Source organism: Anas acuta, chromosome 11 (genome assembly GCF_963932015.1).
Source record: "Anas acuta chromosome 11, bAnaAcu1.1, whole genome shotgun sequence".
In the NCBI taxonomy this organism is placed as follows: Eukaryota; Metazoa; Chordata; class Aves; order Anseriformes; family Anatidae; genus Anas; species Anas acuta.
Genome location: NC_088989.1, coordinates 11,218,472 through 11,239,979, shown reverse-complemented (window position 1 = coordinate 11,239,979; position 21,508 = coordinate 11,218,472). Strand labels below are relative to the sequence as shown.

Sequence of the window (21,508 nt, the reverse complement as noted above, 5' to 3'; positions counted from 1 at the left end):
GATACGTTTCCTTCGAGCAGCACAGGGCCTAGGAAGTTACACACACGGGATGGGAGCTGCCTGGGCATTATTGTGCAGTGAGTCAGGATCCTGGGGCGGGGGGCAGTGGGGGGTGTCTCTGCTCTGCTGCTGCAGGAAGGGGCAGGGAGGGTCTCGGGAGTGCGGCTGCGTTGTCCCTGCTGCTTGCCCCTTCGGCTGCTTCCGGGCTTTGTCCTGGATTGTCTCCAGGATGTCCCCGGACGCTTCTGGAGGCTGGCTCTGCCGAGGAGACATTCCTGAAAGGCAGAGGGGATGGGGCTGTGCATGGTCCTGTGCATCCCTCTGGCACTGTCCTGCTGGCTCCACGCCCTGAAACATCTCCACGGGTTTTCTAGGGGTACCCTGGGGTGTACAACTCATGTCACCTTGTCGTGCAGCGGCAGATGTTCCTCTGTCAGGCTGCTGTGCAGCCCTCACGTTATCTGAGATACTTTGTGTTGAGAGTTTGTCGGATATGTTTGGCTGATGTGCAGAGCTTTGGGGTGACGGGGTGCAAAGCACTACGGAAGGACAGGCAGGTTGTCTTCTGCTGAGCTCACTGCTCCTGCAGTCCTGGTTGCTCTTAAACATATCCTAGGGAGAACTGTCCTGCTCTCAGACAGGAAGGAGAGCAGTGCTGTTATCACAGCACAGACCTGTCCTGCCAGCTCACAGCACCAGCCAGGATATGACCCTGATGCCTAAGGGATGGTGACAGCATCCCTCTACTTGGTGGTAAGAAGCCCTCTTTATGACCATGACATGCTATTGGATTTGAGATCTGTACTTCTGAGCATTGCTCCTACAGTTAAATGTATTTGTGTTGTCTGCCTCTCCCCCAGATGTGGAAAATAAAACTGCGGGATATTGTTGTGGAAGACCCTGACTTCCAAAATGGAAATCAGACCTGGGGGCTGAAAGGCTGCTCAGTTAATTCCATTCTGTGTGAGTGAGGAACAGGCACTTCAGAAGAAATGCTTCTTTTAATTGCAGTCCAACTTTCCGTGAGAATTCGATTCTTTTTCCTCCTGAACAAGATTTCATCCTGCCTTCAAAACTGCAGCCTTCTGGATCGCACCTGCAGGATGTCTCAGGATTATTTTTGCTGAGGGAGGGAGGCCCAGTTCTCCAGAAATACCTCTATCTTCCCGCTGCCCGAGCTGTACTCGCCTGATCTTTGAGACACATAATCTAAGTGGCCCCGCATCGTTGGAGCCCAATTTAATGCCAAGCTGTAAATTGAAGGATCAGAAGCGCCTAGCCACAATGAAATCTTGCGCACAGATTAGGGAGTCCTGGCCGAGCAGCCCTAGAAATTGAACTGGGGGACTGGACTAAATCAATTTGATTCACCCAAAGGGCAGAGCTGCTACTGAAATGCAAAAAACACAGAAGGATCTCCCATTACCATGCACCTAGGAAAGGGGGTAAGCCATTCAATAGTGTAGCCTGAGCTTTTCTGGCTGAAACGTCCCAAACACCGACTCGACTCCCTGTCTGTTCCTTTATTCCCCTTTGTTTTCCTTCCCCTCCCTTCCATCAGCTTGGGTGGTATTTTTAGGCTCCAGCCTAAAAAGATGTAATGATGGTCCTGAAAAGGGAATTGGCTTCTGTACAAACCCTAGAGCGGAGCCGGACCAGCTGCACATCTGTTCCTTGGCACACAACCCAGGCACGTCAGGGTAGTGTAGGTGTAGGGAGAGGGGGGTGTCGGGAGCAGGACTCCCCTGGAGGACCGGTGCATGTGTGGGACCTCCCTGCAGCCCCATGGTGGAGAAAGAAGGGCATCAGGATTAAAAGCTATTGACAGACAATCTATTGTGCCACCTTTCTGCCTTGTGCTTGGGTTATCTGCCTCTCACAGGAGAAGCTGGTGATGGGGAGCTCCTGCATGCACTCGTTTCACTCTCTGCGTAGCAGCTCCCAAGTGGAGGGGGACAGGGAAGGAGGGAGACCAAGCCATGAGTCTTGCTCCCATAGCTCCAGGGGCTGCTCAAGGGGCAAGATTTTACAGGTAACAGTGAGTCGCCCTTGTTCTGGCACTAATATCAGTTCTGTTATCACCTCTAGTATCAGTTCTGGCTTTGATATGGGTCCCAGGACATTAACAATAGCTGGTAGGAGATGGCTTCCCACAAGACACTCAGCAATGCAGAATATCAGAATTCAGCTGTGGGTTCCTCAAATTCAAAGCAGTACGAGATGTGGAACAGATTAGAGGCTGGATCATACAAGCCACAAACCACATTAAAAGTATAGGAACTACAATAGGTATTCTGCTCTCACACTTAAACACAATCCTGAATGAAAGGATTTCCCCTGCCTCCAGCCCTTCTCCCCCTAAAAAAAAAGGATTTCTGTCTCCAGGAAATGCAATCCAGTTACATGAAGCACCTTGGGTACCGTGAGCATCTTTGCATAACAATGTCATGTCAAACAAATTCCTGCCTGCTCCTTGTCTGCTGCCTGATGTATTGTACCCCCAAACAGTTTTGACTACCTGCCGCCTCCGAAACACCTGATGGCTGTGGAATCAGCAATCACAGAAGCAGCTGTGAAATGAAAAGTAAAACAGGGTGGGAGAAGGAGGGGAGAAACCAACTGACTGGGTGCTGATGCTGGGAGAGTGGAGGGGAGAAAAAGGCCATCTGAGAATGGGTTTTGTCCTCCTGCCCCCGGCTGAGGAACAATGTCTCAAGTGCCATACTGACGACTGTGGAAGGGATTTTGGATTACTAATGATTGTTAATCAGTTTGGTAGCAATACTGGTCAGCACTTGGTAAGAGGGAGGATTTGCTCCTCTAGAGACGAGAGCCCTCCCTCAGCTGCAGTCCCCCCGTTAGCTGCAGATGTGTGTGTGGAGGGGTGGGAGGAGGACAAAGAGGATGTTTTGGTACTGAATGCCAGATGCTCAGGCACCACGAAGGCTCTGGCAGCACCCGCATCCTCCTGGGTGCTGTGCTGGGTCCCTGGGAGATGGGGAATCAGGGTTCCCAGCATCTCCAGTGCAGAAGTAATTAAAGCCTTGCCTGCCTGCCACAGAGCATATGGGACAAGTTAGCAGAGTAATTAAATTTTGCAAAGTGAGTCTTTGCTGGAAAGCTGGAGGGTGGGTTGGTGGGAGGCAGGAGGAGTAGAGGCAATGCCCCTCACCTCCCCGGGTCCTCGCTCCAAATGGCTCCTCGCACCACAAGCTGAGAAAATAATTAGGCGGTGGCTCATTTGCATTGTTTATTGAGTTTCTACATATGAAAAGATCCTGAGGAAGCTGGTCAGACTGTGCAGATGCTATAGGTGCGAAAGGAGCACGTTTGTAAGCATGTGGGGAAATGATGAGAAGGGCTCCTGAGCAGAAAGGCGGATGTGGGGGACTGGAGAGTAGGAGGGGCAGAGAGGGAGAGAAAGTAGTGGGAAGAACAGAAAGTCCTATTCCTGCAGACATGGGTGAAATAGGTGTAGTGCACGGTAAAATTGCCAATTAGTGGAGTTGCAGGAGGATGGAAACTGCTCCTGAATTGCAGTCAGTGAGCGTCAGTGGTGTGAAGAGAAGCAGGGAGGGGGCTGAGGCAGGCTGGAAGGGTTGGCACATGGATTTCAGGGTGGGATGTGTCCTTGCTTGGCCAGGTGAAACTTTCTGAGACCAAACCTTTGGACGTTAACCTTTCATTTTGTCATAGCCTGTTATACTTGGAGTGAGAAAAAGGGACTTTTTTTTTTTTTTTTTTTTTTTTCCCAGAAGAATATAAAGGGTTAAATTATTCAGTTTGAACAAAATTTCTAAATTTCTTTCAGGGTTGAATGAGTTATTTGCAGTTGCCCCAGACCCCAGGCTGAATGTTGTTTTATTGTGCTTCCCCCCAAAAGCTGAGATTTTCCTCAAGTCCCAACTCGTGTGTGATTCTCTTTTCCTTCTCCGCATCTCTTGGGTCACCTATTGAATCTTGTATTCACCCAGCATTGTGTTTTGTCGCTCTCACAAAAGAGTCCATTCTCATAAACACCCAGCCTCACGCAGCGATGATTGTCGCGGTTATTAATACGTGTAATGGCTTTCTCTCTTCCCGAGGACACATCTCTAACAACCTACCCTTTCCCCTCTGTTCAAGATGCTCGTGGAGCAAATTGCAGGTTGGGAAGGCTAGAAAATAGCGACCGACCACTGACCTCTCCGACAGGGTCAGTGGCTCCGAAGCTTTCCTTTGGGGCCATGGCGAGGGAAGGGGTTTTCACCAGCAGCTTCTGCGCTGGTGGGCCACAGCGTTCCCTATTCATGGCAGGCACGTGGCAGCTTTCGAATAGCGCAGGCAGCTGTGTTTGAAGAAGTGCTCCCTAATTACCCTCCCGCTTGATGAGTGTGACAGCCCATTGTGCTGGCCCCAGCTGTATGGCTGCCACTCTCCCCATGTCCCCTGCAAGCCAAACTGGGCACTGGGACACGCTCCTCCGGCAGCCCCTTCCACCCCAAAGGGCACTGCCCCACGTGTGGGCTGATGGATGCATGGGCAGGAACATGCCCCTCTAAAAAGGGCTAAAAACTGCTAGGGGTGTCACTGATCAATAATTTTGCTTTTTTTTTTTTTTTTGCAGGTATAATTGTCTAGATTGGGAGGGGTGAACACGGATGTTTGCACGGAGGCTTTTTTTGGATGAGGAAATCTGGAGTTTTCGCACCAAAGCTGAAGTTCATCGTTTCCATGGGAGTCATCCTGGAGTCCTGCCTCACCTGCAGAACCTGAGTGTGACATTGCTGTGAGTGCTCCGGGGTGTGAAACACAGCTGGGCAGTGCCAGGGAAAGGAGAAGGGGGCTGGACTGGGGCTTTGCATTTGGAAAGTACTATTGAAGTGTAGACTCCTAAGAACAGCTAAAGTGTGGAAGAAATACATCCAATACAGCAATGATTATTTGGTGCATTGGAAAAAAGTCCTCTACCATTTTGTCCATGGGACCCAGAATCACCACAGCTAGTCCAGAGAGATAAACCCACAACAGACCTTCTTTTACCTTCTTCTGAGGATGCTGATGAGGGAGAAGCAGGGCTCTAAGGGAGTGAGTGATGCCAAAAAATGGAGTCACAGTAATCGTTTATTAAAGACACTGAGCCTGGCTTCGTATTTACTTAGCTTCTGTCTCAGCATCTGTGCCACTCCTTTTCTGGAGATCCCTCCTTTCAGCTAGAGAGGTAGCTGTGACTGACAGAGTAAATTTCCTTGCAAGCAATGCCAATTCTCCCCTGACAAAGTATTTTTTCATTGAGAAAAAGAAGTACACATCTCAAAAATACTCCTGAGCCAAAAAAAAAAAAAAAAAAAGCTTTTTTTTTAGTGATGGAAAGTTCAGGAGGTTTCAGTGTTCTTCTCCCTTCATTTCTAATTAGAAGTTATAGACTGGAGACTCCCCATAAGTCATTAAAACTCCTACAGTTTGCATCGATTCTTCCCCAAAAAATGGTGTTTCCCAAAGGGTTTGCTCATCTTTTGGAAATGTTTCCCTTGGTAGTTTCTCTTGCCTCTCCTGGCAGCTGCTCCATTATCTAATTGCTCATCAAGAGCAAAGCCTCCCCTGCACCTCCTCTCAGCTGGCTGGGTTGTGGTTTAAGGTTATTGGTTCTGTAAGTGTGCAGTGCTGGTGAGTGCTTCGGAGATCTGAGGGAGGCAGGGATCCAGATCTTGGTTGCTTCTCCAAACCTCCTGGCCTCCAGAGACTCTCTGGGTCAGTGTTCAGGGGTTGCCTTGGCCATCTGGGGGTACAAATGGGACCAAAACCCACAGAAAACATGGATTTTCCATGTCTTTGGTGAGAGCAATTTGGGTTTTCAGCCAGTTTGTGTGCCACAAACAGAAAAACTCCGCCACATGTTGGGAAATCCAAGCACGTTTCTGGGACTGGTTTTTCAAGGGTGCTGTACCCATGTGCAGAAAGGAGCAAGGACTCGCAGAGGCTGGAAAGTTGTTCTTGCTGCTCTCCATTAGCACTCGTGTGTATCTGGGAAAGAAGGTAAAGGCTGTCAGAGGGCTGCTGGCTGTGGCAGGGCGCTTGGTGAGGGAATGGCAGCGTCCCCTGTCCTCCCCGTGCCCAGCTCTGTCCCAGTTAAGGGTCTCAGCAGCACTTTGTGTATGACATGTCTGTGCCTCTAAAGACGTGGCTGAGGTGGTGCTGCTTGAGATGCCCACATCCACAGAGCTCCCAGTTTCCCCTTTGCTCACCATGGATGGCAGAAACTTTATTTGCAATTTGCTCTGCAACATCCCAGCCAGGCAAGTGCAGCAGTGAGAGAAGGAGAGTGGAGAAGAAATATGTAACTAGGTCAGTTTGCTCCACATTACAGCTTCATCCTTTACCCAGGGAGGAGTTGTGGTCTTTGCCCGCCTCTTGCTGTTCCCATTCAGTCACTTGATGGGGTTTCTAGCTACTTTGAGCCTACAACCTTCAGATCAAGATATGTTTTTTTTAAACTTGGCTTCCACGTTCGACTCTGCTTCTTTCAACCTGTGTTCAGAGGCTCACAGTGGAAGGAACCTTTTGCTGTATTTAATTGTAAAAGTTCCTTCCCTATAAAAGTCTTGGCAAACTGGGCTGGCTCAGTGGTTAGTGCTTTGCTCTCCTCCTTGCAGGGGCAAAGTTCAGTTGCTTAGCGTCTGGCTGCCTTTTCCCTTGTCCAAGAAGGAGTTTTTAATCACAGTAGGACTAGATGGTTTGGCTTCTTCACAGCAGGGCTACAACGCCGATTGCCATTAGGTCTCTTGTTCAGATATGGTCCGGATTGTTAGTGAGGTTTTAACTGTTCCATGGTCAGAGTGTGACGAGTAGTTGGGCTCAGCCTGTGTGCCCGGGACTGTGTGTACCCCGCAACGAGCACCGCCTGAATTCCTGTCCCCCTTTTTGCACCCCCCATTCCCATGATTTTGGTAATCACCAGACACCAAAACATGAATGGGGGAGGTTTAGGTCCAACCCATGCTGATGCCCTTGGAGGCAGAGGGATGCAGTCAGGGGATGGTGGGTCACCCATGTGCATCCAGAGGCAGAGACCATGCCCAGCACCATTCTGCCTCTTCAGGCTGAAGCTGCAGAGAGGTGTCCAGCAAGGCTGCCTTGGCTTTGGAAATGCTGCTGGTTTGGTATCACTAATACCAATATGAAAGCAGATAGAGATGCCGCATATGGGCCATCAGTAAGCAACATGTTAATTATGGGGATGCAATTATATACGCAATTATATATGCATTAATTACTCCAGGCTAGATCCTGCCTGCTGGCAAGCGGCACCAGCACCTCACCAACCTCCCCGCAGGTTGGAGGGCTGCAGGCAGGGACCACGTGCAGGGATGTCCTCGGGCCAGGCAGTGTGTGTGTGCCCGTGCCCATGCAGGGAAGCTTTTTCTTTTGTTGGGACTGGATCTGAAAGAAAAACACAGTGAGGGGTGGGGTAAGGCACCAGGGATCATCCGAAAGAGGGGCTCTGCTCAGCAAGTATTAGTGAGCATTTTAGAAACAAAACTGATTTTTTTGTTTTTGTTGTTCTTAATGAATCTTGCACTATTCAGGCTCAGACAGTATTTGCAAACCATGGGGAGAAAAAGATTTAAAAACAACAACAACAGAAGAGCATTAGCGGGGAATAATCTCATCAGCCCCAACTCTCCAGCAGCGCTAGAGACAGGAAAATGATGCCTTTTTATTAGCCTTATTGTCTTTAATTAAAGCATTCAGCAGAACCCTCTGATAATGGACTGCAAGTGAGGTCGGCAGCATTTGTAATAACACAATACAGGGTTCAATTAAGTTGTACTTTTGTAGCTTTTCATCTCCAGTTTAAACAAGCTAGTGATATATGCAGAATGATTACCTTTCCTAGCTGGGTGAAAAGGGAGGAGGCACAGGGCCTCGGGAAGACAAACCACTTGTTGCTCTATAACCAGTGCTCTAAAAATATTCTGTTTCCCCACATGGTTTTCATGTATTCAGCCTGCTTGTGGGGTACCCCATCATTGCCACCCAGGCAGGGTGGCTGCAATTTGGCTGGTACACCGCAGCCATTAGGTATAGTTTTCTATATCACAATCACGTTTTTTGTGTGACTGTGGGTATCCACAGCAGGTTTCCTAGACCTGAACCTTTAAAAAATGTGGTTTTGATGGTTGCAGTACCTAAAGAACTCCAAACAAACAGGGGGATCAGAGGCAGCAGCAGAAAAGATCAGAGGTCCAGGTATAACCATTTAAGCTGAAAGACTGTGGATGATTGACAAGCAGTTGATATTTGCTGCTCCTTCTTTTCCCTGCTCTTTTGAATTATTGGTCATAAAACACCCTGCAGTCGCACTCTTGCTGTGTCAGAGAGAGAGAGAGAAGCCAAGAAAAAACCCACATGGCTAACACTTAACTTTATCTTCACCATTAAGTAATGCTAAATTAGAATGAAATCGCTCTGGTAATACAGGTGACAGCTATATGAAGACCAAATGAATTCCCTATGATCAGTGCCGTTAAAAGGAGCACACTGGCAGAATTCATGATGACGGGACACTTACTGTGTGTATAACTCATGCGCGCACACGGGAAACTCATGGTAAATCTGGCTGGCGTTTTATGTCAGGCTCTAAAAAAAAAAAAAGTGGCTTTTAAAGCTTCTGTTCGGATTCTCATCTCTCCAGCCCTGATGTAAATCTGTGGTAACGTAATTGCGCTGCTAACCTGCCATGGGGGAGAGGACGAGAGGGGAATGGAAAGCAGGAGGTTTCCTGAGGCTTCTGGGCAGAGATACTGGGTGCTCCCATGGGAGCCTCAGTATCCAGCTCTCGCTTTGGGGTTGCTGCCACCTGGAGCTGCTCCTTCACCCCCTGAGCGTTGGTGGCCATGCTCCATCGAGAGCAAAACAGCTTGCAGCAGCATCTAGCTCCTTGCACACACCCCAAATGCTGTAATCTTGCCATGAAGTACCTGCAGCACTGCTTCTGTGACACTTACTGCTGCTATTGATTGCTGGAGCCTTGTATAAAGGAGCAGGTTGAGCCGTGCTTCATCTTGGGCATGGCTGTCCCCGCAGTGATACCAGGGCTGTGTCGTTTTTTGCTGTCAGAGTGGTGACACAGGTGGTTAGCTGAGCAGTTTCTACTCCTGTATAGCTTTAGCGTATTGGCTTTCCTTGCAGGGCTGGTGCTCGTCTCCCCGTGTTGATGGCAGAGGAAGGTGCTTTGAGGGAGGTAAAGCCAAGGTCCCCCTCCCCGTGCTTGCTGTCATGCTGCGGTACCCCATGCTGGCACACTTTGTCACACAAAGCCTCTACCCTCCGTGTACAGGCAAAAATTACAGGGAGATAATTACCTTCTGCCTCCTCGCAGCCCAGTTTTACCCGAATACTGTTCATTTCAGTATTTTTACTGTCTCTCATGTAGTGCAGCTATGCGCTGTTAAACAGCTGTTCAGCTCCACCCTAGAAAAATAGCTTCAATAAAGTGCATTTCCCATACAGGTCATATATTGGTTAATTCATCCTTTTGGGAGAACTTCCAGACAGGAAATGTGGAGGCAGAGGAAACTGTCCCGGCAGAGCACAACAACTTCTAAATTAAATCCAATCCCGGCTCCCACTACCTGCCATTGTTACTGACATGGAAAGAGAAAGCAAAGGGCTGAATTTCGCCTGGCTGCTGTGTCACTGCCATGGCTCCATCTCGTGGGGCAGCTGTCCCCTGCAGAAGATGGGTCGAGGTTTGATTGGTAACTTAAGTAGTATTGTATGCCTGTGCCATATTCTGCCTGAGTACGTAGAGGGGTACTGTGATGTGCCAGGCTCCCTTCATTCATGATGTTAAAGATTTATTTTTTGGAAGGGAAAAACACACTGGAGCTTACTGCAGGCTGAACCAGCTCTGGTAGGTTTTATAATCAGAGGAGGTGCCGAAGGGACTGCCTCTGCCTATTCCCCTCGGATCATGAACTCCACCAAACCTGTTCGGGTCTGTGGATGTAATTTCGTATGGTCATGGCAGAAGCCACTTCTGCGCAGACCCGGTTTGCCATGCACTCCTCATGGCTTTGCTGTTATTGCCCCCTGACTGCTGCTGAGACAATTTCTTGCCTATTAAAATGCAGTTATGGCCTGGAAAGTGATAGTGTAAGAATGGCTTATCAGTGCTCCGTAGCTATTTGCTCTAATCATCCGTACCAAAGGCCCGAGAATGCTCCCAGAGAAGCCAATAAGACTTTTTCCATTGACTTCAAAGGCAGCAGAGAGCAATTTAGCTGCTGCCACCAGACAAAGCAGGTTAGGCTACAGCTGGTACTTCCACAGCTAACTTGGCTCTGAAATCCTGACAATCTAAATGTATTTCTGCTACATGGGATGTTTAAAAATAGACAAGACAAAGTAGCAGGGAAAACAGATTGCTGGGAATATTCCTTCCCTGGTAGGAGAAATGGACTAGCTGAACCTAGCAGGGCTTTTCCATCTCAAGTGTGTATGAGCCTATGATTTCTGTCAGCAAACTAAGCACTTCTGAGCCAGAGGCAGCACAGAAAGCCGCTAAAAGCAATTTAGAGGTGCTGGTATCATAATTTTTCAATCCAAGAGGAACTTCTGTTTTTGCATATATCGTAGGGCTCAGGAAGATTCCCCCGAATCCAGGGAGACGCCGTGCCTGTGCAGAGACAATCCCATGGACACAGCCCATAAGTCATAATAATGCGAGTGTCTTGGTAGGGCTGTCCTCCCAGCTGCCTCCTGGGAGGGGGATATTGAGTGCATGATGTTGGAGAAGATCAAAGAGACATCTCCCGCTAATAAATCACCAATAATGGGCGACTTTGAGTGCCCACATATAAGGAGGCCAGCGATGTTTAGTGAATCAATGTCTCAATACTTTAAATTATCCTCGGAACAGTTACTTCGAAGGCATGCAAGACAAGTTTTTTTTTCGATTTTGCCTTCAGTAGCATGGAGGATGTGGTTCGAGACAAATGGCTTCCTACGCACTAGTGATCACAGCAAAACCGTGTCTGTCACCCTCACGGACTGCATCAAAACTTGGTCAGGAACTCGGTTCTGTGGAAAGGAGAAGTTAAAAGAAATGGAAGAGTAATAAATGAGAATTAAAGCCAACCCTCTCAGGCTATATATAAAGACAGTTTACTCATCCTATGTATACTCCCAGAGGAAAGCCAGACCTGTGTAAATGGCAGAGAGGAGAGACATTTAAGCTGAATAAATAATTTTCACTAAAAGTGGAACCAGCGCAGGGCAGCCCCATGGAAAGAGCAGAGCCCTGGCAGGGCTGGGGCAGAGGGAGGGCTCTCTGCTCTCCTTGCAGCATGGGATTCAGCAAGGAGAAATGCCCTGCCTGCAACTTGGAGGTGCCCAGTAATTCCAGTGGGAATGGCAGAGGAACATCTAGCTGGCGAATGCCAGATGCTCTACCCGTGCATCCCAGCATCCAGGCTGGGACCCATGGTGGGGAGGAAAGTCTCAGCTCCTTGTGATGCTCGGCTGGCACATTGAGCTGGGCTCAATACGAACCTGAGCGTTTCATTAACCAGGTTTTCCACCCTGGAGGAGAAGCTACGGCTGCATTGACCTTAATGCGAAATTAAAGCCATTTAAGCAGGTAACAGCCAGACAGCTGGGTGCAACCATGCGATGGAGGCGTTTGTCTCTATTTACAGACAAGCTGTGTATGTGTTTCCATTTCGCTCAACTTTTGCTGCTTGTTTATTTAGCTAATAAGAGCCAGCAATCTGCCTCGCACAGCCGTGCAAACAGCAGAGCAGAGTGTGCCCGAAGAAGGGCTTTTGTTAAACACTTGCTGGCCTTATGGCACCGGCTGTGGCTCACCTGCTGCAGGAGGGAAGGCACTTGAACAAAGCTTTTGCTCAGGTGGGGCATGTCCTGTCTCTCTCCATCAGTCTGGGACAGGACTGATGTGTTCCCGTCCCTGGGATGGGGCTGCATCATTGCTGACAGACTGAGCAGTGTGTCACCACTTCCCTGCATCCCACATCCATCTAGACACTGATGGCAGCTGGATCAGCAACGCCACCATGTCCGTGTGTCTGTCCCTCAGAAGACAGACAGGAGGAGGTGACCAGCCCTCTTTGGCTGTGCTGGTGCTTTAGAGAAAGAAAGGAGGCTACGTCTAATCACAGAAGGGTGCAGACAGGACAGCTGCTGCAAAACCTCTCCCTCATCCATCTCTACAGGGGGACCGTTGCTGCATTTCGGGAAAATGTTGTGCCATTGTCTTGTCTTCTGCTGCTGCACCCAGCAGTCCTTTCTGACTTTTTAAGCATTACTCTGACTGCCTCCTGCTTTTACCAGCCAGCCTTGGGTGTCCCAGATGCTGCTTGGGAGTGAAACACAGCTGCTGCCTTTGTGTGTTATCCGTCTTCTCCTTTTGTGGTGAAGACTTTGATCTCCAGCAACAAGGGGCCTGTCCTGCCATGGCCTCGTGCTGCAGGCATGTGCTAAGCAAAGACCCTGTGGGTGTGTGAAAGGCTGGCCTGGGTGTATAAGTCTTAGTGCTCTCACAGTGATCCCCTTTTTACAGAAGAGGTCTTCCTGACAAGCTCATCAAGACTCTGTTTTCTCTTTCCCAGCCCCTTCACTGCTGGTATTGGGATCATTTCTCCCCACAGTGCTCTGAGCACCTTCCTGTGGTGCGAGGGGCTTGGGTGGCAAATGAAAGAGGGCAGGGAAGGAACCTCCTTGGGAACTCTGAAATTAATCTGGGAAATCAGGAGGGAGCTTTGCCCATGGGCCGTGACCTGGCTGCTGTGGAGGCAGCAAAAGTCTTCTGGAAAATACCCGCTATAGCCTTTAGATTGGGTCCCTGTTTTCTAAGGAAGGCATTAGGGAACTCATCCTCATCAAGCTAGGTGCTGCACCAACACAGAACAAGAAATGATGTGCACCCATCACTTCTTGCCTGTATACGCACGAAATCAGAGGCTTTGGGACCTTAAGTCCAGCTGTCTGCTATGAATGCACAGGTCTTTTAGAGTGCAAAGGAGCCAATGCTACATAGTTCTTCCTGTGCTTAGCTGCTAATTAGGAGTTTTTAGGACATAATTTGAGGTGTTACCAATTAGTTCAATTGTGGACCAAGACCAGAGCTGTTATTTGCTTTGTCACAGCAACTGAAAGCCAAATAAACAAATAGTAGTGTCTTTTTCCCCTGTGCTTTAGAACCACTGTGAAACAAAATAATAATAATTTCATTGTCTACTTTTCAAAACTCTACATTTAAAGCAGATCATAAAAAACCCCACATGGTTTATTTTGTGTAATTATTAAAAAATCAGGCTTTGAATCCCAGAAGAAAAACTATATGTTACTTAAAAAAAAAAAAAAAAAAAGAAACCAGCAAAACAAAACAAACACACACACAACCAAACACACACATGAAAAAAATAAAGCAGGCAGATGAACGAGCAAAATATGCTAGAGTTTGTCCTTCTGGTGTTTATGATTGGGAGTTTTGAAGGGGGCTATGGGAGGTAAGTGCTTAAAGCCCGCATGACATCAGGGGGTCTTAGTACCTTTTCAATGTGGCTCTATCAAAAACTGAGTGTAAAAAAAAAATAAAAAAAATAGTTGCAGATGAATAGAGGAAGTTTGAAGCTTTTTAATTTATTATTTATTATTTATTTTTAACTCTCTTCAACTTTGGATGTTTGTTTTCAGTTTTCCCAGGAAGCCACCAACCACACAGCTTGGGATAGCTGGCTCGTGCTGTAAACTCTTCTGACAGCCTGGGCCCTCAGAGGCTCTGCTCAGCAGGAGGAGCGAAGGACTGCAAGGACAGGAGCTGTGATTGTGGGCATGAGGTGAAGCAGAAAAAAGCAAAGTGAAGTGTCTCAAATGCTGGAGAGAGGACTGTTGCTGGAGCTGTAGGATGACAGGCATAGATTTCACAGGTATGTCCTCCTCCTCCTTTTCTGTGAGCCTTTTTTTCCTTCACCTTTGTATTTCTAACATGAGATAAAAGGAAACAACTGAAAATACAAATGTCCAGGTGTCCTCCTGTCAGGCAGTGGTAAGCCCATAGAAGTGGGTGAGCTCTCAGCTTTCAACAGTTCTCTTCAAAGGTTACATCTAATTAGGAGAATCCTGATTTTGTCATCGATGATTTTAGCAAGTTGGTCTTCCAAGGCATCAAAGAAGTCCAGCTGGGAACCCATATGGGAAAAATATATATATATATATTTATATATATGCTATAAACATGTTATCCCTAGAAAACTTGTACATAGTATGTGTGAGCTCACTCTGTACACCTACTCTTCACCACAACCTGATTTTAGACATCGCATGACAGATAGGCCCACTGATACCTGTCAGTATTTCTATATGGAGCCTACTTGGAGTTCTCTGCAAGGTAGTTCATGCTCTTTTTGAGAGGGAAAACTTTTTTCCTGGTCTTTCCCTAACTTTTTTTTTTTTTTTTCACTTGTAGCTGCCTCATTCAACTGATTTCCTCCATGGATGGAGGATCAAATTCACCCTTCTCTGGTTACTTGGAAAATGCAAGCCAAGACCTTGCAGACTGCTTCCATGGGCTTCCTTTAAAGCCCTGGCAGTGGCAATATCGGCATATCCAAGATTCAGTGTTTTATTGGGCTGAGCTGCAACTTGAACACAATTTAGTTGCCAGCAGATATACTGCACATATGGGATGGTGGTGGTGTAATTTATAAAGGTATTGGAACCCAGTTTTGGGCAGGTATGCGTATCTTCAGAAACAGAGGATGGGGGAAGCGGATAGGTCTGTGTCTTCTCCCACTTCTGCTGTACGTGGACAAACAGGAGGCACAGTGGTGCACCCTGACACTGGGAAATGCTTCTTCCTTAGCTGAGGTAAAGCTAAGTCTATAGGCACGTGCAATTTAGCTGATCCAGGGGTGTTAAAAGGATGGCAAATCTGTATTTTAATCCTGCCTTGAGGTTGTTCGTGGGGAGAGGCATGTATGTGCTGGTAGCACTGCATGAATGTGCACCCAGGTCTCAGGCCAGGTGAATTCCAGGCATGTACTGATGTGCTCTGAGCTGAGATTGCCAACTTCTGAAAGTGGTTGTCCTCAGCCCACGAGAGATGCTGTTACACTGCTGGCTGGGTGCTCTCCTTGATAAAACTGCCTCCCCTCGCTTCCTACATTCATTCACTTGTCAAGAGCAGAGACTTGTTTCAACACTGTGGATTCTAAATTTTCTCTGATGTAATTATTGTTTGACACTGCAGCCCTTCCAAGAACCTTACATAAGGAAAGAGAAAGAATTAAATATGAGAGAAGTCTAAAAATAAAACTATTAAAAGGAGGCAGAAGCTGTTTTGTGAGCAGCAGGAATGATGTGGTGCCTCTGGGAGAGGATATGCTGAGCCAAAGGAGATGTTCTGCTTTTAGGCAGTGCCTTTCATTATATTTCAGTGAAGTTCTGTGCTTTTCTGAAGTTCTTAGGTGCAGCGCTTTTAGAAATGAGCCTGTTCTTTCTCTTTGCTCTTGCAAAAAACCACGACTTTCATACCATTCCCCAAGCCAATCTCCCTTTACAGAATGTGCAGCCAAAATTTCCCTTCCCTAATTAAGCTAGAATGGTTTTTGAAGAAGTTTTAGCCTCAGAGAACATCAAATTTAGCTCTTAGCCTGGAGCCAAGCTCTGGGCTAAAGAACACATGTCATTTTAGGAATTCATGCAGATGCACCTTGACATCTGGGATGTGATATGTCGCCTGCACACTTCCCCATTGAGACACGAAGTGGCAGCGGGCACTGCTGATGCTGCAGGTGGAGCACAAAGGGTTTTTGTCATTCATCCCTACACGTTTGTCCCAGCCATGTAAAGAACTGCAGGAGATTTCTTTGACACATGCAAGCCTCTTCTGTTGGTATTTGTTGATGTGATAACTTAATTGCCTCATTTCTCTTCTGGGTTGCTTCTGAGAGCAACATAAAGCAGTGTTTCCTAAGTTGTGACCTGTAAAGAATGGACTTCTCTGGTGAACATTTGTTTCCCGTGGCTAGTTCCTCTCTAGTGTTAAAAGGCAGCCAAAAATATGCAACACGCAGCTTCTTCTAGTGTCATTTTGGAATGACCTTAACAGAATCTGGTTTACAGATTTCTGATGAAATTCAGGTATGGAGAGCAGGGCTTGAAGGAGCCTTCAGAGGTCATCTGCCTCAAGCCAGGATCAGCCAGGTTTCTAATTTCTTACAAACCTCTAGCGCTGATCGTTCCACCCCCAGAAGCAGTAAGTTCAGAGTCCGGCTCTGCCTGTTGTAAGGACCTCTCCTGCAGGCAGATCCAATATCCCTCGAAGCTAATTACCTGCGACTAGGTGTCTAGCCTAAGCTAAGCAGGTGAACTTTGTTCCTTTGCTTCACTTCCAGAAAGCAATGGATTTTGCCCCTCTTTAAATGCCCTGGGTGAGATCAAGCCCTCGCTGAACATTTCTCTCTCTGCAGTGACTGTAGAAAAAGTCTGGCGGGCTGCATTAGGCAAGAATAGATGAGCATGCACTGAACGCCTCATTTACATCAGGTTCCTTTTTTATTCATGGCTTGGGCACTCAACAGCTGAGGCATCAGTATCACAGCACTGGGATCCTCAGTGTGTTCTTGAGCTTTCTTTTCTACACAGCGATTATGACTCATTTGTTCTGTGTTGTATGCGATGATGTTTGGAAGAGGCATGGAACAGTAACAAGGGGAGATGGGTCCATAATGATGCCTTCCTCAAAACCTTGTCCAGGCTAAATAAAGGTAAAGCCTCGACAAGCCACACACATGTAGTGTCCAGAATATCCCTGGGAATAACTGGATCTGGGAAGGTGATGACTTTGAAATGCTAAAACATCAACAATGCACTCCAGCTATCTCATTACAAGCCCATCCAGAACCAAAGCAGAATCAATGATGTGAGGCTTGGGTATGCTGAGTCCTTGAGATTACTTTTTTTTTTTTTTTTTTTTTTTTGAGAAACTGCCTGTTGTCCAAAAATTATTTGTAGAAAATACTGGGAGAATAGTTTATACTAGCAATAGCTTGTGGAAAACTGTAAACATCTGGGAGATCATTCCTGAACAGGAGAAATACATTATTTGCTATGACTTACTACCTTAGCTCTGGTAGCTGCATTGCTTTCTTTCTTTCTTTTTTTTTTTAATATATTTTTTAAAGAACTTAATCAACAAAGAAAACATATTTTCCCTCTGGGTTAAATAACCTCCTGTAATTGCACAGCTCCACTGGTTTTTAATCCAGTCTGTGTGCCCACAGTGAGGAGGTTTTTGTTTGTTTGTTCGTTTGTGGTCTTTTTTACTGCTTTCTGGCTGAATACCAGTATCTGGAAGGTTTGTAGAAAACCTTTGCTCTTGAGCTACAGAGCCCCGTAAGTTTTGTAGTTACGCAGGGGCTGACTTGAGCCAACAAGCAGTGGGGCATCATGCCAGATTCTGCAGAAAATAAGCTTTCACCTATTGGAATGCCATGTATATTTTCTAGCCATTCTGTAAAGAAAGCCATCTGAAGGCAAAGTGAGGCTGGCTTGATTTCCTGAACTGCCTCTTGAGAGGCAGGAAGAACAGGCAGGATGAATGATCTGCACTTCTTTACTCTGAAAGCTGACGAGGTGCCAGCCAGCTACCAGCTAAGTAGCCACTCTGTCCTGTGTTCAACTCTTCTGTTTGTCATTGAGCTCCAGCTACTCTCCAAGTGGGGCAGAAGTTTACAGTTATGTGTGGGACATCAGTAGTACATCAAGAAGTGCTATTTTTTAAAGTGACACAGTCCAAAGAGCTTCCTTATTTAGCGCTGCATGAATTCAGCACAGGAGCTCTGTTGGTATAGGCAGCAAGAAGTTTTCACCTTCCCAGGCAGATGGGCAAGGAGGAGCCAAGCTGTCAGGTCTCACTTCATCAAAGATGACCCTGGTAGGGCTGCTCTATCCAAACAGAGTCACACTGGAGTCACTTAGTGCTCCTGTTGGTTGTAACCCACACACCAAACTGCTCTTGTAGCAGGGTTTGGGCACAGAGGAGCTCAGAGGAGAACCCCATCCTACTGTTTCTCTTTGCCAACCCATTTCTATAGTGAGGGTGCAGGTAGTATTTTTGCCCCTGCATCCATAAAGGGTAGAAGTTTTGTCCTGAAATCTCTTACAGTGCCATTTTTGTTCTGCCTTGCTCATGACTTCAAGGCTTTGGATTTTTTTCTTTCTCTTAACTTAGCTACCAATCAGCCTCACTCCAGCTGCAGTAATAACGTGTGGGATGGCAGTTGCCTCCAGTGGCTGTTTAAATTAAACACAGATCTACTGAATAGACACCGAGTGCCAAGAGATCCCTTTCGGGAGAAGGTGAGAGGAGGAACTGCTTTCCAGTTAACATTGCCGATGTGTTTCTGAAGCGAAGGACAACACCTTTCTGACTCCAGGACATTATTAATGTCTTTCTCTTACAGAACATGTGTTCTGAAAACCTGTAGCGGTGTCACCTTCAAGCTGTCATTTCAGGGGGATATTGCAAGCGAGGTACAGCCAGCCCAGCTTATGATTTGCATGGGAGACATCCGAGACACTACAGGTAATTCAGATGATGTTATGTCCTCCCTGGAGGCAAGGCTGACTCCAGGCCCAGCAAAGTGCCAGCCAGCACACTGCACATGTCTGCAGGTGAAGCCAAGCAACATCATGGGTGGTGCACAGCCATGGAAAGCTCTGGGAAGCATTTGCTTGGAGCTGCATTTATAAATACAGCCAAGTTGTGCTAGTGACAACCCTGAATATGTGCAATTTGTGATGTAGGTGTGAGCTTGAGCATGTTGGGTCCCTGGAGCTGCCTGTTCTTGGCGCTGTCTGTGGCTGCCCTGTGCTGAGAGCAACAAGCATCAGTTGAATCAGCTCTCCCACCCTCCCATACTGCTCCCTCCTTGCACTCCTTACCCCTGCCTTGATGGGATGGCCCCACTGCTTTATCCAGCCCTTGGGATGCTGACTCCAGCAGTGTTTCCCAGCCTGGACCCAAGGGGTTAAGGTGGGATGTTAACTTCAAAGCTGGGCGCAAAGGGGATCTGAGCAGCACGGGTCACGGATGTCCTCGCGGGCAGCTCCCTTCTCTCCATGCTGCCAAGAGCAGATGTGGCGTAAAAGCTTCCTCTCAGAGAGGGCATGATTAATCTCTGCTTCTTAGAGGATGACAAATATATTATATTCGCCGACATGCACACGCATTCTCTTCGCCTGACAGGTGACCCCTGTCTTAATGCCAAGCGCGCGAGGTCCAGCTCTGTAAACGAAGAGGAGAGCTTTGCAAGCTCATTAATGCTTTGAAGTCGCTCATTAGAAGCAGATTCCTCTGGAGCTGGCGAGCGCGACACCCTTTGTGAGCACGGCTTCGTTTGATACTAATGCGGGTGCTGCAGCTGGAGGCATCCGGGGATGCTGGGCTGGGATCCTGCACACGCGGACCCGCACAGCGTGTTGCTGTGGCTGTGATGGGGAGAGCAGAGGGAAGCAGGGAAAGCTGCTGTCCCCTTCTGGCACCCAAAGGGGTGAATTTCCTCCTGGCAAGGATTTTGCTTGTGGATGGATTAACCCTTTCCTCTGCTGAGCTGAGGACCTGCAGCACCCTGCAGTGGGGTGCCTGGGGTCTCTGCCTTGCTCCCCAGCAAGGCGATATGGACCGCATCAGCTCTGGAGGCCAGGCTGTCCCCTCAATGTTACCCTTTTCCGAGAGCTAAAAACACAAATTTCTGGTCAGTGACTCTCACTCCTGCACTCACTGGCTGCAAGCCCTCCGAATAGCTCAGGCATCCTGAGCACATTTGTGAGCAGCCCCTGGGGAAGCAAGGAGGGAATTGCTCAGCTCCAAGTAGGGCAGACACAACAAGCACCATCCCCTTCACCTACAGATACACCCCCTTCTGGTTGTGGAACGTGTCCCCAGATGTTTTAGCTTACTGGAGCCAAAAAAAGGCTTCCCACAAACTGTCGGACCCGCCCGGGTCTGCATCTTCCCAGCCCTTCCCATGGAGGAGGAGGCTCCAGTGTGTCCTCAGCAGATGAGATCCTCCTGTGAAAAGGTCTGGCCAGGGTTGTGGGCACTGGGGCTGGGGCTGTGCAAGCCCAGTGCAGGGATCCAGGATGTCTGGGGATCCCCTGGGAGGGAACAAGACTGGGAACAGGTTGCAGTGTCCCACCAAAGCGATGGCAGCCCTCTGAGGACGTGCTGGCCTGGGAAGGGAGAGTGGCTGAAACAGAGACAGAAAGCATCAGGCTCCTGTGGCTTAAGGGCTAAAGACTTAGTGAATGCAGCCTTGTTTTGAGGCTGTGGGTTTGAATCCCATGTGACTCAACAAAAATGTTTTTTGTTGCTTTTGTTTGTTTTTCCTACAGGGCAAAGCAAAAGCACAAAATGGTACACCTCACCCCAAAGAGAAAAGGAGGACGCCCATGCCCCACAGTTTGTCCTGGCTAAACACTCCACTCGAGCCCCCAGTGCAGCCCAGAGAGGGTGAAGAGCAGGACCCAAGGAGGAAGGGTGATGCTTTAACCACTCAGCTGGTCTGGCTGAGCACTGGCAGGCTGGCAGAGCTGCTCCTGTCCCCCCTGATCACCCAGTGGGGTCAAGCTGGCACCCCCCAGAGATGTTCCTCGTGCCTGGTGGTGTTATCACTGATGTCTGTGGTCCTTGCCTGAGGTCCGAGCATGGCACATGGGTGTTGTGCCACTCCCCATGGCCCTGAGAGCTGGCAATTCCCAGTGAGGTGTTTGGTTGGGGTGTGCCAGCTGGGCTGAGCAGAGATTTGCTTCTTGATGATGGGTGCCAGGACATGGGAGCAAAACTGTGATGTTTTGGAAAGCTCATGGGGTAGGAAAGCATTTCTTGTGGGGTACAAGGAAATGGAGCGAGGAGGCTTTCTCACTGTGCCTCACCAGAGGCCAGCTCAACAGAGAACTTCAATAAAGCAATGAGGAGGGGAAGATGTTTTGGGCTCAGGAAGTCCCCCAGGCTGGGACCCCGATGGCTTGGCAGGGTGTGTGTCCTTCAGGGGAGACCTGGCAGGCCAGGGGGCAGCAGGCAGCCCACCAGGATGGCCGAGTGGTGAAGGCGTTGGACTTAAGATCCAATGGGCGCATGCCCGCGTGGGTTCGAACCCCACTTCTGGTAGGAATCTCCTTTTTTTGGCAGTCCACACCTCCCCGTCCTGGCTTTTAGAGCATCTGTCTGGAGCAGGGAGGGGAGCCCTCAGCCCTGTGCTGTGCCTGGGGGGCCAAAACCATTCGGTGCCCCAGTGAGAGCCCTTTGGTGGGACTGAGCCCCATTATCACCCAGGCTGAATGTGAGGAGATGTGAGCCAGGCGCTCTGGCACAGGGCTTGCGGCTCTTGTCCTTCATGCAGGGAGTGCTGAGACCGTCGTGGGCTTGAATCCCACGTGCTCCCAAAATAGAGACTTCTTTTTCCTAAGACAGAAGTAGAAAAACCTGACTGTCCTGAAG

At 48.3% G+C, this 21,508-nt stretch overlaps 1 long non-coding RNA gene and 1 other non-coding gene across 2 annotated transcripts; both read left to right on the top strand.

Moving 5' to 3' along the window:
- Positions 1-868: 868 nt before the first annotated feature.
- Positions 869-19,995, top strand: LOC137862683 (uncharacterized). Its single transcript, XR_011100475.1, has 6 exons — positions 869-3,102; positions 4,607-4,768; positions 13,699-13,931; positions 18,239-18,366; positions 18,471-18,592; positions 19,256-19,995. It is a non-coding gene; the product is annotated as an uncharacterized lncRNA (long non-coding RNA).
- A 1,100-nt stretch (positions 19,996-21,095) lies between these two features.
- On the top strand, positions 21,096-21,178 carry TRNAL-UAA (transfer RNA leucine (anticodon UAA)). Its single transcript has one exon. It is a non-coding gene; the product is annotated as a tRNA-Leu (tRNA).
- The last annotated feature ends 330 nt before the right edge of the window (positions 21,179-21,508 follow it).